The 15,225-nt window shown below is 55.8% G+C and overlaps 1 pseudogene; it reads right to left on the bottom strand.

Annotated features, from left to right (window-relative positions):
* Window positions 1-4,603: 4,603 nt before the first annotated feature.
* On the bottom strand, window positions 4,604-4,681 carry LOC128578595 (uncharacterized; annotated as a pseudogene).
* Window positions 4,682-15,225: the final 10,544 nt, after the last annotated feature.

The raw sequence follows: 15,225 nt of genomic DNA, 5'->3' as shown, positions 1-15,225 counted from the left end.
ACACAGAAGCTAAGCCTTTGGATTTCTTCCTTTACCTCATACCAGGGCAGCTAAAGCCATAAACTGCAGGCCACCACTAAGCACAAGTGTCATTCAACAAAGAGAGCGAGAGATTAGAATTACACTATTTCTGAGCCCTAACATAATTCAACCAGGACTCTCTGCTAAGTGCACCAGTGTCAGTAAATCCAGACCCATCTAGGCTCATGGTTTACCTCTGTAAGTGTGATACTGACAATTGACTGAGACAAACACTAGGTAGAGTCGTATTGGAATATACACTTATCAGTCAAGTCTGGGGCACACCTTGTGCCTATCCCACCAGACCACAGTGAGACTGGAACAGTCCATATAAGTCTAATGGCAACAGGCTGTATTTCTGGAGGGGCCCATAGGTGATGAGTGTCCGCTTACAAGCCTCCTTCCCAGGAAAAATTGTGACAACTCTCCAGCAAAGGAACGCCAGTCCCCCAGACACAGAAGGTCAAGCCACTTCTGCTGACAAGGGAGGCTCAGAGGCAGTGGGGTTCTCAGGCGTCTCAGCTTCCACTGAAGCCAGTAAGATGTCCCCACTCCAGGTTCCAGGTCTCAGGCTCCCCAACGTTTACATGAAAATGTGGCAAGGCTGGGGCTTCAACACACTGGGATTCTGTCACTCACACAACTCAATTTTGTGTTCGAGCGTCAGAACTGTCAGCCTTGCCGGTACAAGGAGTTTGGGGGCTGTCCTGTAAGCCCTCTGGTTATCTTCCTGTGACTTGAGCTGAGCGTTTAGGAACCTGAGATCATCACATCTTTGCTGTAGGTAGCCAGGTACACTCAGAGAAATCACCCCGCACCGCGGTGCTCACAGAAGTCCATGGCCGCCGCCACAGCCAGGTGCAGAAGTGACTTGTGCTCGCCAGGCACTGGCTGCGGTTGGCCCATCATCCCAGTCAATCCAAGACGGTAACTGGATTAATTGGGACGCCAGTGCAGGCCATGGGTGACTGGTGCCCTGAAGTCCAGCCCAAAGGCATGACCGGACCCAGCTCCAAACTCCATGTATGTAGGCCTATCTTCTGGAACCTCTCCCAGGCCAATTCTGGATGAATCACAGACCACATACTGGGTCTCTCAAGAGGGGATTTAATTCAAGGGATCGTTTACTCAGGGTTTTGAGGGCTGAACGTGCAAAAAGGGACACTGAAGTGTATAAAGGTAGAAGTTACCACTCCCAGAGTGATGGGGAAACAAAAAGCAAAGGGGACTGGGTGAGGCAGCTCCTAGAAGCAAGCATGAAGAGCACAGAAGACCCAAGGGCTCGGATCTCTGAGGAGAGGATGCTGCCACTTCTCAGGTTAGCAGGAAGCGCTAGCATCAGCTACAAATGAGACACAGGCCAGGAGGACATTTCTCTGCCATCACCTTCAGATCCCTAATTCTCTCTTCATGGGTACCTATTTGTTGTTGAAGCCATCAGTTGTGGTTTCCGCTACAATGACGACGCTTTCTACCTTCTAAAATTCTGTTTCAGCTGGGCGCGGTGGCTCATGCCTGTAATCCTAGGATTCTGAGAGGCTGAAGTGGGTGGATTGCTTGAGCTCACGAGTTCGAGACTAGCCTGAGCAAAAACTGAGACCCCATCTGTACTAAAAATAGAAAAACTGAGGCAAGAGGATTGCTTGAGCCTGAGTTGGAAGTTTCTGTGAGCTACGACGCAACGGCACTCTACCCAGGGCGACAGCTTGAGAATCTGTCTCAAAAATAAAATAAAATAAAATAAAATTGCGGGGCGGTGCCTGTGGATCAAAGGAGTAGGGCACCGGCCCCATATGCCGGAGGTGGTGGGTTCAAACCCAGCCCCAGCCAAAAACTGCAGAAAAAAAAATTTCCATTTGCTTCTTTTTCAAATCTGCCTGGACATGTAAATTTACTTATATCTTTGTTCTTCCTTCCTTTCTATTTGTATATTCTTTTGTCTCAGAGACTATCAAAGAGCTGAGAAGGGGCTGGGCACAGAGGGTGACCCCTGTAATCCTAGCACTTGGGGAAGCCAAGGCCGAGAGATTGCTTGAGCTCAGAAATTTGAGACCAGACCGGGCAACATAATGAGACCCCATCACTACAAAAGAAATTTTAAAACTAGCCAGGTATGGTGGGTGCCTGTAGTCCCAGCTATTCAGGAGGCTGAGGCAGGAGGATCACTTGAGCCCAGCAGTTTGAGGTTATGGTGAGCTATGATCATGATCTTGCCACTCCACTCCAGAGACTTGGGTCTACAAAGTTTTTTTTTTAAATACACACCTGAGCAGTACAAGTACCTTCACGTCACAAATTACTCTAACAATTTGTAACCTCCACGAGAACTATTCTCTGATCTCATGAGAATTCAAAGGTAATGTCAGTCACTGATAAGTTCATCCCCACCCCACCCCCAGCAAACATGAGAGGAGAACGCTGGCTCTCCGCATACCCCTCTCCCTTCTCATGTGGTGGCGCCAGGCCTGGGGATGCTCAGCCAGGCTCATACCGACGCCTTCCATGCACATCCACCCACCGTGGGGAACCTGGAGGGAGGGAAGAAGGGCCTGGGGGCAGTACCAGAGCTTAGCCGAGCAAAGGGTTATCAGGCCCAGGAGGCCAACGTCCTTGATCCACATACTGCCTCTGCTACTTGCCGGCTAGTGATTCTGAACAATGTCAAGCTTCCCTCAGCGTAACACTGGGAGCGGCTTCCAAAGGCTGCTGCGAGGGTGAGGCTGGACTGGATGGGTGCTACTGAGATGGGGAACAATGCCCAGCACGCTGCACACACTCACAGCAGGGCTGATACTACTGTTAGTGGGGCTCTTCCCACTGTCCATAGGGCTGCTCTGGCTCTTTGACCTACCTGCTAAATCTCGAGGATGGTGGCTGGCATAGTCAACGTGAGGTTGCTGGCCCATCTTCAGCTTTAGCTCTGGGAGTCCCGTGTGGGCATTCTGGGGTGAAGTGTCCCGTCTGGCGGGGTGGCATCCTGGCAGAAGGAGCACACTGGGGAGGCGAGGTGCTCTCTCAGCCAGGGGTTCGCGGAGAGGAGACAGGAACCTCCTGCCAGAGGCCCATGGGAAGGCAAGGCCTGCTCTCCAGTGCTCGGGGCACTGTCTGTAAAGCCAGGTGTAGTTTCCCACCTGTCACTCAGACCCAAGCTGAGATGGACTGCTTTTATGTCTCGGTGCGAAGGGTCAGGTTTCACCCCATCCTTCCTCTTCACCCCAGGGGCAGCACCTCAAGGACTCAGGATTTAGGAGGGGAGCTCAGCTCTACTCACTGAGCATCAGAAGGTACAAGGCCTCCCGTTCCGGAGGTCATCAAGACTCAAGCCTGCACAGCCAACACATAGCCCACTGCTCTTGGGTGGCCCCAGACCCAGCACCTCCTTACCCCTCTGTCTTTTCATCGGCCCCTTTCTTCTCCCAAGGGACCGCCCTCATTTACCTGTGGCCCAGGTACGCTTGAAATGATGGAACCTGGCTCAGTGCCGGTAGCTCAAGAGGCTAAGGCACCAGCCACATACACCAGAGCTGGCAAGTTCGAATCCAGCCCGGGCCTGCCAAACAACCATGACAACTACAACCAAAAAATAGCCGGGGGTGGTGCCTGTGGCTCAATGTGTAGGGCGCCGGCCACATATACCGAGGGTGGCAGGTTCGAACCTGCCACCAATGGCAACTGCAACCAAAATACCTGGGAGTTGTGGCAGGCCCCTGTAGTGCCAGCAACTTGGGAGGCTGAGGCAAGAGAATTGCCTTAGCCCAAGAGCTGGAGGTTGCTGTGAGCTGTGACGCCACGGCACCCTACCGAGGGCAACAAAGTGAGACTCTGTCTCTAAAACAAAACAAAACAAAAAATAGCCAACTTTTGTGGCGGGCGCCTGTATTCCCAGCTACTTGGGAGGCTGAGGCAAGAGAATCACTTAAGCCCAGGAGTTGGAGATTGCTGTGAGCTGTGATGCCACAGCACTCTACACAGGGTGACAGCTTGAGGCTCTGTCTCAAAAAAAAAAGAAAGAAAGAAAAAGAAATGATGCAACCCATACTTCCAAAGTGTTGTTTTTTTTTTGTTGTTTGTTTGTTTTTTTAGAGACAGTCTTCCTTTGTCACCCTCGGTAGAGTGCTGTGGCTTCACAGCTAACAGCAGCCTCCAGCTCTTGTGCTTAGGCGATTCTCTTGCCTCAGCCTCCCAAGTAGCTGGGAGTACAGGTGTCCGCCACAACGCCCGGCTATTTTTTGTCGTTGCAGTTTGGCTGGAGCCGGGTTGGAATCCGCCACTGTCGGTATGTGGGCCCGGCACCCTACTCACTGAGCACAGGCACTGCCCTGTTTTGTTTTTTTTTCTTTACTTCACTCTCCTTAGACACTGTCAAAAATTACCAGTGCCGACTGTATTTCAAGTCGTCATGGCGGGGTATTGGGAAAAGTTTTCTTTCTTTCTTTCTTTTTTTTTTTTTTTTTAATAATTTTTGTTCTATTTTTTTTGTTGTTGTTGTTGTTGTTGCAGTTTTTGGCCAGGGGCTGGGCTGGAACCCACCATCTCCGGTATATGGGGCTGGTGCCCTATTCCCTGAGCCACGGGCTCTGCCCCGGGAAAAGTTTTCAATTAGCAATAATCGTGCCTCGGATAAACCTCATTGGCTATGATACTGCCACTGCACAAAGCTAGTGTTTCTGTTTTTATTTTGAGACAGAGTCTGACCCTGTTGCACCCAGGGCTAGAGTGTGGGTGGTAGCCTAGCTCACAGCAACCTCACACTCCTGGGCTTGAGCAATCCCTCTGCCTCAGCCTCCCAAGCAACTAGGACTATAGGTGCCCGCCACCACCCCTGCCTATTTTCTTCTATTTTTAGTAGAGAGCGGGTCTTGCTCTTGCTCAGGCTGGCCCTGAACTCGTGAGCTCAAGTGATCCTCCCACCTCGGCCTCTCAGAGAGCTAGGATAACAGGCATGAGCCCAGCGCCTGGCCAACCCGAAGTCTTATAATTGCTCCTTTCCTTGCTTTCTTCCAAACTGGACCGGGGACCCCCCACATGCCAGAGGATAGGCATGGGTGTTCGTGTGACCTAGGCTCCTGACCACAGCTGGATTGTGCCAGTTTAGGTCCACCTGGAATTTGCATTGCACACTCAGAAATTGTGCCTGGAGTCTCCTCAATCTCTGAACTTTGCGTGCACTTTATGGTGGAGGGAGGATGTGGCAGAGGGCCAGGTCCCCCAGAAGGTGGCACAGGCTGTTTGCTGCATGAGGACACCCTCCTTAGGAGTGAGGGGAGTGCTGAAATCCCTCCTGTGTCCTCTCCACCTATCTGCCAAGAGGGTGTTAATTTGCACACAGGCCTGAGAGGGCTCACGGGGGCCCTGGAGCCCAGAGAGGCCCCCAGGAGTCTGGCAACCCTAGGTGGGGAGGAGAGGGAAACTGCCTGCCCTCTTTCCATCTGCTAGCTGGGCTCCCAGGGATGCCTCACGCCTCCCCTTCCTGACCTTCTGGTCTACCACTGCTGCCTTTGCCATCTCAGACTCCAGCATCTCTTATCTGTACCTGGGGGATGGCCCCTCCCTGGCCCACAGCACTGTGGGAGGAGCTGTTTGTCTAGGTCGCACCCATAGGAAAGAAAGTCCCGGAAGTAAGAGACCATGTCCCCCCCACCCCCAGCTCTACAGGAAGTGCTGCGGCTAGCCTGGGAAAGCTGATTCCTCCCACTGGATAAGTCCAAGGTTTTCTGGAACAAAGCAATGCCCAGAAAATGGGTTCTTCCAGCCTCGCTGCCAGAGTCCCAAGAAGGGAGGGATGTGGGTGTCTCATGGTCCCAGACTAGCTGATGGGAAGGTTCACTCAGAGAACAACATGCCCAACGTCTGAAATGTCACAATGAGAAAGCCAGCAGCAGATCTGCTAGGCATGACAAGATGCAAATGTTCACTGCAGGGACGAGTTGAGAGGCACATCCAGGGATGCATGGGCATTGAGTGTGAATATAGCAGCAACGATCATCGGGAGAGCCTGGCGTGTGAATTATGCTTTGGAGGTGGCCATAATTTTCTGTCCTGCAGAAAATAGGAACGCAGACTGTCATTAGCCACCGTCCTTGAAGCCAGCTGCCAAGACCCACAGACCCTGCAATCCCATGGCTCCTGCCACACTCAGAGGCCACCCGTAGTTTTCCTCCAAACCTTCTCTGCTGCAAGAGATGGCTCAGGATTCAGACTGCTCTGACACTCAGCTACCTGGAGACCCTGGCTCTCCTGAGGCAGGGGAAGGAAATGCTGGACAACCCCTTGAAGTGCTGGAAAGCCTCAAGGGTCTGCCCCAAACCTTCCTTCATACCACAGACACAATGGAAAGACTAAATGGTGAAACAGCTCAAGGAGAAATCACAACTGTGAAGATGACAAAGGATAACATAGAAAAGTGTTATGATGTGTGTGTTTGCAGGGGGCAGGGTCTTTGGGGGAGACAATTCCTCAGTGTCGGCTTAAAGTTTCAAGTGCATGGCTCGGCGCCTGTAGCTCAGTGGCTAGCGTGTCAGCCACATATATGGGAGCTGCTGGGTTCGAACCCAGCCTGGGCCTGCCAAACAACAATGACAACTAGGGCGGCGCCTGTGGCCCAGTCGGTAAGGCGCCGGCCCCATATGCTGAGGGTGGCGGGTTCAAACCCAGCCCCGGCTGAACTGCAACCAAAAAATAGCCGGGCGTTGTGGCGGGCACCTGTAGTCCCAGCTACTCGGGAGGCTGAGGCAAGAGAATCGCTTAAGCCTAGGAGTTGGAGGTTGTTGTGAGCTGTGTGATGCCATGGCACTCTACCGAGGGCCATAAAGTGAGACTCTGTCTCTACAAAAAAAAAAAAAAAACAATGACAACTACAACCAAAATACAGCTGGGTGTTGTGGCGGGCGCCTGTAGTCCCAGCTACTTGGGACGCTGAGGCAAGAGAATCGCTTAAGCCTAAGAGTTGGAGGTTGCTGTTGAGAGAGGATACCCGAGAAGGGTGAGGTCTAGGAGAACAGGTCTTCTCAAGGAGACCACAAGGATACAGCTGCAGGGTCCTCTCCACAGTGACTCAGCTCTTGGGAATTTGTAAGCTTCACTTCCTGGATCTTGGAAATTTCCACTTCTGTGAAATCCTGTAGTTCTGAGGGGACTGGAATAGCATCTCCCGCTTAACTCAAACTGGCCAATGAAAAAGGTACCTGTGGGTTGGAACCTTTTGACTGTAGATAAAAAGGGAAAGACCAAACCAGTCAGGGAGCACGGCCATTTTGAATTCTATGCCGTAAGCTCCCGACCAGTGAATAAAGCCCTTCCTCTTATAAACATGGTGTTTGGATGCTCTTTCTCTCTCCATTGGGCCTCGTCTTCCTGCTCCACTGTGAGTTGTGACGCCTCGGCACTCTACCCAGGGCGACAGCTTGAGACTCTGTCTTAAGAAAAAAAAAACCTTTCAAGTGCATAGTATGTTTGCCCCAGCAGTGGCACTGAGAGGTAATTATTACAGAGAGAGAGACGGACACGCGTTCAAGGCTATTGGGTGCAGCATTCACAGCAAAAACAAATGAACAGAATAACGATGGCATAAAAGCACAGCAAATGGGGGTTCATTATGCGGATGGTACTTCAGGGAACCCCATCAAATGCCAGGCAGCCAAGAGAAGAATGAGCTAGCTGGACGACTGGGTGCTGGTGTGCCAGGGTCTCCCAGATTTGTCCCCAGGTAAGAGAAAACCACAGCAAAAGCACATAGCACTTTTGGGTGCTAAAGCTGTGTGTATGGATCAGTGACTGCACAGATGGATCAAGGAGGGAAACAAAAGTGTTGCTTAAAATGTTGTTTCGTAGACTTTCCCCTTGACTTGCTTTAAGAACGTGCAGCCTGGTTGATGTCACCTGGCTCGGCGGCTCTGGAAGGCAGCTTGGCCATGTCTACTGACACTACACATCCACTCCCCTGGGACCCAACTTCATCCTAGGGCGCTGAAGTCCCAAGTGGGAACATGATCGCCAGCACCCCGCTGGCTTGTTTGTAGGAGCCTAAAACTGGAAACAACAAACTTATGTTTCAAAGGGAAACACTCAACACACAGTGCTGCCCTCCCCTCCAAATGCGGACTGAATGGAAACTCAGTGGTACAAAGGCGGAATTATGGGCCAGGCCACAGCTGGAAGCTCCGCCAGCATCTGGTGGACAGGAGCCCATCCAGAAGGCTGAGTGCTGCGAGCTTCCCTGTACCAGGACGACATCGCGGACACGGTTGCCACGGATGGGAAAGGGGGCTGAGTCTATAACAGGTCAACAGCAGAGTGCCCCGTCCCGCCCCCCACCCCCGGACAGAAGAGGGCTGTCTCCAGCCCGTGGTGATTGGGATAGGACAGGGACCCATGCAGGTGAGGCAAGTCCTGGAGATGTGGGTAGCCCGGTGCACACGAGTGCACGCGCCGAGGGCGACACCCAGTGCAGCTCTCAGTTGGTACCGGAGCTGCGTCCGGGCCCTAAGCCTGAACCCCTTCTGCGCCATGTGTCCGCGGTGGGGCACCTGCAGGCAGGGGCCCGGTGGCCACCTACACATTGCTTGGCAACCAGAAACTTCTGTGACTGTGACTATTGGAGAAAAATCAGTCCACACCCAACCCCGGCGCCCTAGCACTGAGTGCACACTGCCAGAAAGTCCATCGCAACTCGGCAGCAGTTCTCCAAAGCCTGCTTCAGGGAGACCCAGGATCTAACCCCCAAGCGCAACCGGGTGCATTTCAGCGGGTAAAGGACCGCCCTTAAGGCCAGGGGGCGGGGCTTCATCCTAACCAGCGAGACTATTGGTGGAGTCGGCGGAAAAGGCGGGGAGGAAGGCGCGGGGTGGTGCGCTTCCCTTGGGCACGCTGAGGCTACGTGAGGTGGGGCGCGGGTACGCGCGCGCGCGCGCGCGAGTAGAGGCAGAGGCTCCGGGGCGTGTCAGGGCAGGGGGCGAGTCGGTGGCGGAGGGCCCGCCCCACGCGCCTAGGGGCGGTTTTCCTGCGGTCAGAGCGCCTCGGCCGAGGTCTACGAGTCCCTCTTCCCCGAAGAGCGGGGTGTCTGCGCCTCCCCGTGGAATAGGCCTAGAAGGACGCCTTCACCGAGATGCGGGCCTGGGAGGGCCTGTCAGCTGCGTTGCTTCTTCCGCGCCCTGAAGGCCAGTCTGGCCTCTAGATGGGGATAGAACGATACTTTTGGGGTGATTTGGAGAAGGATGGAAGGAGGCTGGCGACCCCGTCGGGCTGGAGAACCATCTCGGTCGCTCTCTCGGGACACGCCCCGGTGCCGGCGTCCTGCCTCTCTTGCGCCTCCTCCCAGGAGCTTCCACCCTCCCAGGACGCTGCCACCGCCGCGGGACAGCCCCTCCTTCCCACTCCACTGTGTAGAAAGTGCCCCTGAGCGTGTCTGGGGGTTCGAGGGACGCACGGGCACCCTCACCCCCAGGGGACGATCCAGGGAGAGCTGGGCAGAGCTGTCCGGCGAGACCTGGGGGCAGGTGGCATCGTCAGAGGTGTCTCCAGGCTTCTGGAGGTGGGGCGCGGGTGCTTAACAGCCTTCCGCATGTCACTGGACAGGTGTGGCCTTCCCAGGAGGGCATCCTGTTCTCTGAGAGGATATGGGCCTGGGCACGGGCTGGGGCCCTTTCAGGAGGAGGTAGGTCAAGGGAGCCCCACAGAGAAAGCGGGTTGCTTCTCTGAAAGTGGCTGCAAGCAGGAGCCAATTCTCCTTCCATCACCCCCACTGGTTGTGGCCCAGAGTTTCTGGGGGAAGCCTGGTCTAGAACCCATGACCAGGCTGGACTTCATCTCCTAAGCCTGGTCTTCCTTCGCCAAGGCTGCCCCCAGAGTGTGGGTAACATGCAGGCCCCTCAGCGTAGGCTCCCCACCCACCGCAGACAACAACTGCCTTTGCTTTGCCCTGTTTGGTCTTTGTTCAGCTCCAGGATGAACTGTCATCTAGTTGGTGAGCAGCTCTGGGGACTGAGGGTCTCATCTCATTGTTGTGCCATTTGGATTGTCTCCAAAAGAATTGTATAGGGTGGAGAAGCACTTTGCCTCTTCAGTTTCCTCCCCCTTCTCTCCTGTTTGCTCTTCCATCTTGGGCTTTTCCCTGTCCCCATGTCCCAGTTCTCTGTATGTGAATGGTGTGAGCCCTGAGTCACATCTTGCTGCTGTTTTCCCCGTGTTATCACTTGCCTCCTGACTTTGTGGTTGTGTTTGGTGGGGTAGAGCACTTGAGTTTTCATGTCATCAAACTTCCCAGCCTCTGCCTACTGGCTTCTGGTTTGCTCCTGGCTCATGTAGAGTACTGGTCTTCTCCATCTACAGCTGCATGAGGACTCATCCCAAATCTACCTCCTTTACACGACAAGTCTTCTTCATCCCCCACCTCCCTGAGGAACAGGCTCTGGGAGAGGTGCTTCTCAGGAACTGTGGGTTCTAGCTCAAGGGTCTCTCCCAGGCCACAGGCTGGAAGTCACCAGGGTCCCCACCATCTGGTCTGAGCTGCTTTCTGTGACAGTGGGCAGGAGGCCTCAGTGTCCCCCATGGGGTCTCTCCGTTGGGCTGTTTAGGGCAGCACTTCCTCTGAGACACAGGCCAGAGACACCTTCCCCAAGACCAGGCTGAACCTCATCTCTCATCTCCCAATGCTGTACCCTCTATGGGTCTCACAGGTCAAGTGTGGAGTGGTGGCAGAGGGGAGGACAGGGGCAAAGGCAGAGGTTCCTGAAGAAGTCTTCAAGGGGCCCACTGGCAGGAGGACCTGGATGTGTCGCTGCACGTCCTGAGCAGATACACCTCCATTATGTGTCCTTGGTGTAACCTGGGGAGGCAGGCCACACCCATGGGGCCAACATTATAAACAGGAGCCTACGTTAGTAGGTGCAAAGAGCAGCTCCTACACTTTTTTTTTCTTGTCTTTTTTTCCTTTTTTCTTCTTTCTTCCTTTCCTTCTTTTCTTTTCTGAGACAGAGCCTAGCTCTGCCGCCCCAGTAGACTGCAGCGGCCTCCTGGTAGCTCACGGCAACCTCACATTCCTGGGCTCAAGCCTCCTGCCTCAGCCTCCCAAGTAGCTGGGACTCCAGGCACCCACCACAATGCCCAGCTAGTTTTTCAATTTTTAGTAGAGATGAGGTCTTGCTCTTGCTCAGGTAAGTGATCAAGTGATCACTTCAAGTGATCCTCCCGCCTGGCTCGGCCCCCCGAGTGCTGGGGTCATAAAGGGTTGCAAACTGAATCACAGGACCCGGAAGAGGGGAGAGTATGCACAGAGATCCCACCTGGCCCATGGGGTGTGCAGTTTATGCTCTTGGCCCTTGCACGGGGAGTCTTTGCCAGCCCTGCAGGGTTAGGCTCGGCTGGTTCTACAACCCTGCAAAGGGCAGGAGGACCTTTCTCATCCCCATCACTGCAGCCTGCTCAGCATCCTGTGAGCACCTGCTCATCTCTGCCTGAGGTGGGGGGGCACCTGTCTCTGAAGACAGGCCTCTCCTCCCTCTCCCATGCAGCAGGGAAGGGGAAGGGCCTGGTGTGGAGAGGTGTGTGTCATGTTGTCACAGTGTCCTTTTCTTCAATGACAGTGTTGGGTTGCCAGACACTGGGCCCTGATGGCCCAGGCTCGGGCAGTGCTGGCCTAGCTAGGTGTGGGAAGGGAGCTTTCTGCTCTGGACGAGGCCCTTTCTATCTTGTTTCCTTGGAGACGTGCCCCATCCTTCCTGGCTGGAACTTGGAGGTGACTTCCTGATGACGCTCATGGTGCCTCTGAATTTGTCACAGCAGTCCTGTGGGTGGTGAGTGCTTTTCCTGTTGGCTTGTGTCTCTGGGCAACACCGAGGCCCTTGGTGACAGCTCTGGGCACATTTTGAAGCCACCTTGTACCCCAGCAGAGCAGGTTGCCCGGCCTTCCATGGAGGAATGTGTTTGTGGCCTGTGAGGACATCCCCTGAGCCAGGGTGCTGGGCCAAGGGGTCCTGGGGCTCCTCAGGACACAATCCGGCCTGGTGCGCCCCCACACTCCTGGGCCTTGTGACCACTTGCTGCCTGCTCTGTCTCTCCCTCCTGTGACCCGGGAGAGCCAACTTCCCATCCTGTGGCCCTGGGGGGAGGAACAACGAGGAGGGCCCTGGCTTCCCCTGGCATGAGGGCTCGGGGAGCCTGGCAGGGGCTGGGTCTTCCCTTCTCCCAACTACACCGTGCCGTGACCAAGGCTCCTCGTGGCCTTTTCTTTTTTTGCAGTTTTTGGCCGGGGCTGGGTTTGAACCCGTCACCTCCAGCATATGGGGCCGGTATGAGCTACAGGCACCACCCTCCTCGTGGCCCTTTCTGCAGATGGGAACAGTCACCACAGCAGCCAGACCCTGTCCTGACCCATGCACCCACCTTGACTCAGCAGCCCACCAGCCTGGCCCACTGGCTCCATTGAGGTGTCCAGAGGGTCTTCTCCAGAGCACCCTGGCTGGAGCTCTAAATCCCCAGGCCCCCACCACCCACCAGTGGCCTGGACAGAACCCAGGAGCTTCCCAGGACAGAGTGGCTTCCCCTTGGCACCTGTACCCCGGGCCACCCAGGGCCTCGCTGGCTGTCTTCTGCTCCTGCCCCAGGTCAAGGTGGACCCGTTGTCTGTGGGGAGCGGGGTCTAGGTGGCAACTGGAGAATGGGCCCTGCTGTGGTGCTCTTTTTGCCTGGTATCCTATCTCCTGGGTGCCTCCCACAGACCCCAGATTGCCATCAGCTGGGGGTGGGGGTCCCCCTTGCTCTAGGGGATCTCTAGCCTGTGAGTGCCCCACCCTGGACACCATGTCAGGGTCAGACACACACTGGCTCTTGGGTAGGGGCCAGGTGGGGGTTGGGGAGAGCACTCGGCACCTCTGGGATTCCTCGGTGGGGCACAGCACCTGTTCAGAGAGATCCTGCCAAGGTCTAGTGCCCTCTGCCTGGTGCCTGCCCCCTGTAGGGCACGGGAGCCTGGTTGGGTACCTCCTGCCAGCCAGGCGGTATTGCCCAGTCCTCGGCTGTGTCTGGACTCTCTGTCCATGTGTCCAGAGAACTTGGCTCCTCCTTTGATGTTTGTGGCACTCTCACCCTCACAGGGATGTCGGGGGCGGGGGGGGGCGCTTTGTGTGAGTGTATTCCTGAGTTGGGGGTGGGTGGCAGTGGCGACGTTCCCACAGTTGCTTATTCCTATCCTCCTCAGCCACAGGTGGGGGCGGTGCTCTCTCTATTCCCAGCCTGTTCCTGTTCTCTGGGCGGGTCCCCTAGGCTTCCCCCTCAGATTCCAGCTGCACCCAGAGAAGCCCGGAGCCCCGGAGTGGAACCCTGGCCTCTCTGTGCTGGGGGCCCCATGGGAAACCCAAGGGACTCCTGGCCAATGTTCTGATCGGTATACAAGTGCTAGGCCTCCCTTGCTGCAGGGGGGTGGGAGCACCATTCTGAGGCCCATTCGTTGCTTTCCTTTCCTCTCCCAGGTCCCCCCCACCCCGACCAGTATCCTTGGGGAACAGGGGACTGGGTTGTGGGAGGGCAAGCTTGGGTGCAGAGGTGTGGCTGGTGGAGTAGGGCAGCTGGGCCATCTATCTGCCCTGCCCTCCCTAGACTCAGTCCAGACGGAAACTGCAGGTTCAGGGGCTGTGCTCATTTGGTGGCAACCTCCCCTCCCCTCCACTCCTTGGTCTGGGCAGGCGAGATGGGGCCAGGCTGGGAAGCGTGTGGCCAGGAATTGTCTTCTGCTCCGAGCACCTGTTGGCCAGCAGGGCTCAGGCCTAGAGCCTGGTGGGGCTTCACCATCACCCCCTCCGGCTATGGGCCCAGTGGCCAGGCTGCAATACCCTGTGTGACAGCCTGCCTGAGGGGGCTGAGCCCATGCACCCTCCATCTCCCCCAGTAGCCTGGTGTGTTCACTGGGCTTGCCTCAGTGTGGTTGGGTCACCAGGTCATCTGCCCCCGGCAGGGTTGGGGTCTCCAGTGTTCCTTCTGTCCCCCATCTGCCTTGGGAAGCCCTAGTTTCTCTCCCTCCTGCCTGACTGGCTTCCAGCTCACTGCCTGGTCTGGCCTGTGACCTCTCACTAGGGCTGTCCCCAGGGCCTGTTCCCCCTAGTTGGGTGTCTTCTGCCCTTGCCACCCCACGTGTGTCCCTGACACTGGCATGATATGGAGGGGAGGGGATGGGCCCTCCTGGCTAGCCCAGCTCAGCCCAGGGGCCATTCTCCCTGGGGGCTCTGCCTGGAGGGTGCTCGGGAGAGGAGGTGGCTCCTCGGTGGAGTTGGGACAGGGAAGGGGGCGCTAGGCTCTGGGTGACTCAAGGCGAGAGACGGTTACTCCAAGGGTACAGAGTCCTGGGTACCCTCTTAGCTGGCGCAGTGGCCTGAGGGGGCACCCCCTGGCCTCACCAGTGGCACTGGGCCTGGCTCTGCTGCCCCCACTCCTCTCCACCTAGGTAGCTATCAGAGGCTTCCAGTGTATGCCTGTCTCTCTCCAGCAGTAGAGGGACTAGGGGGTGGGGGTTGACTTGGGTGGTCTCTTTGTGACTGGAGCAGGATAGCTGCCAACTGAGAGGGAGAGGGGTGGGGATGCAGCCCTCAAGAGTCAGCCTGGTCCTCTCCTTTTCCTTCCCCCCTTGTGCCTGTCCAGGGGCCCTGTGTTAAAGCTGACTCCATGGGCTTTCCCAGTAGGGCCATTGCCAGGTTTCGGGTGCTGAGGATCTGGCCTGAAAGCTGAGTTTTGGCCCAGAGAGCCTTGGTTCCTGGCCCTCTGCAGGTTTCTGGGCTTGTGGTGGGGGTCATCACTGGAAGGAGTTTGGACCAGATGTGCCTGCAGTCCTTGGCTGGACACCTGGGGCCTGGTGTCCTGTTCCCCTGGGATGCCTCCTGATGATCTGGTCACCTCAACCAGGGAACGTTCCTGACCCTACTCTGCCTTGACAGTGGGCCTTCCCAGCAAGCACTTTGTCTCTTGTGGCCTGGCCTTCTTCTAGGCCGTTTTCTGGGATCTCCACACACCCCTCTGCTCACATTGGCTTGAGGCCAGAAATGCAGAGAGGAGGCAAGTGCGGGTGGAGCTTCCTGGAGTCAGGACTTGAGTGAAATAGCCCCTGGGCCAGGGGTCCTCAAACTTTTTAAACAGGGGGCCAGTTCACTGTCCCTCAGACCGTTGAAGGGGCAGACTATAGTTTAAAAAGAAAACTATGAACAAATTCCTATGCACACTGCA

This window comes from Nycticebus coucang, chromosome X, assembly GCF_027406575.1.
Source record: "Nycticebus coucang isolate mNycCou1 chromosome X, mNycCou1.pri, whole genome shotgun sequence".
Taxonomy (NCBI): Eukaryota; Metazoa; Chordata; class Mammalia; order Primates; family Lorisidae; genus Nycticebus; species Nycticebus coucang.
The sequence above is the reverse complement of the archived record's forward strand: the minus strand, read 5'-3'. Positions and strand labels throughout refer to the sequence as shown.